This window comes from Lygodium microphyllum, chromosome 29 (assembly GCF_053477565.2).
Source record: "Lygodium microphyllum isolate KBCC chromosome 29, Lygodium_microphyllum_v1.1.10, whole genome shotgun sequence".
Lineage (NCBI taxonomy): Eukaryota > Viridiplantae > Streptophyta > Polypodiopsida > Schizaeales > Lygodiaceae > Lygodium > Lygodium microphyllum.
The window spans coordinates 12,375,557-12,377,256 of NC_141163.1; positions in this window are offsets into that span (position 1 = coordinate 12,375,557).

Genomic DNA, 1,700 nt, shown 5'->3' on the forward strand with positions numbered 1-1,700 from the left:
AGTTTGGGTGTATTTTATGAAAAAGAAAAGTGAAGTTTTTGGGCATTTCAAAACTCTTAAAGCTATGGTTGAAAAAGAAACATGCCTGCAAATAAAATGCCTAAGGTCAGATGGAGGGGGAGAGTATCTCTCAAATGAGTTTGCAAGGTTCTTGCAGGAGCATGGTATAAAGCAGCAATATTCATGTAGTCATACCCCACAGCAAAATGGAATTGCAGAAAGAAAAAACAGGCATATTGGAGAGGTATCTTGTGCCATGCTCAATGAAAAAGACCTGCCAGATTTTTATTGGGCTGAGGCAGTTGCTACAGCAGTTTACATAATGAAGAGGATTCCCACTGTAGCAATACATGGCATGACTCCAGAGGAGAGGTATACCGGTAGCAAACCAGATATTTCTCATTTGAAAATTTTTGGTTGCATTGCCTATGTTCATGTGCCAGATGAGTTGAGATCCAAGTTGGATCCAAAAGCTGAGAAGTGCATCTTTATTGGTTACTCTCTGCAGCAAAAAGGGTATAGATGCTATAACCCTTCTACTCATAAGTTTACATTGAGCAGAGATGTTGTTTTTTATGAGATGAGTAGCTGGTATAAACCAGTAAATGTGATTGATAATGTAGATGCACAAAATGGTAATGCTGCACAGAATTCACAGCAGCAGTCACAAGATATTAGTGGACCTGGAGCGTCCTCTAACAGTGGTTCACATTCTTCGCCATGGACAGGCAGATTGAGATCAGGAGAATCTTCTCAAAGCAATGCAGATAGTGGTATGCAAGTATCACGAAAAGAAAAAGAGAAGGTAGATCAGCCCATGTTTGATGTGAATGCAGGTCACTCTTATGTGGATGGTGAATCCAGTGGCTCAGAATAGAGCATTGATGATGAGTTGGGTATTCCTTCTATTGTTACACCTGGAGTAAGGAAGACTAGGGATGTTTTGAGAGCACCTAGGAGTGAACCTACTTTGCGCAGGTCTACCAGAGCTAGGTATCCTGTGGATAGGCTGAAATATGATGGATTTACAGCCACAGGAACCAGAACCCACTTCTTTTGAGCAAGCCATGGGAAAAGAAAAATGGGAGAAAGCCATGGATGAAGAAATGGATGCCTTGGAAGAAAATGCTACATGGGAATTGGTACATTTGCCTAAAGATAAGAATGCAATTGGTTGTAAGTGGGTTTATAAGGTGAGGCACAATGCAGATAGTTCTGTGAACAGATACAAGGCAAGATTAGTAGTCAAGGGGTATGCACAAACATATGGCATTGACTATGAAGAAACATTCAGTCCGGTTGCAAGGATGGCAACCGTAAGAGCAGTCATTGCTATGGATGAAACAAAGGAATGGTCTTTACATCAGATGGATGTAAAGAATGCCTTCTTGCATGGTGATTTGCAAGAAGAGGTACATATGGAGCAACCACAGGTTATGTGCATGATGTTCATCCTAAGTTTGTTTGTAGGTTGAAGAAAGTCTTGTATGGCTTGAAGGAAGCACCTAGAGCATAGTCTGACAAGATAGGACAGTATCTTGTCACTATTGGCTTTCAGATTTCCAAGGCAGATTTCTCACTTTATGTGAGAAAAAAAGAGAAATGTATTATGCTAATTGTCATTTATGTTGATGATTTGATTATGACAGGTGACAGTGATGAAGATATCCTTCATGTGAAAATGCTATTGAAGCAGAAGT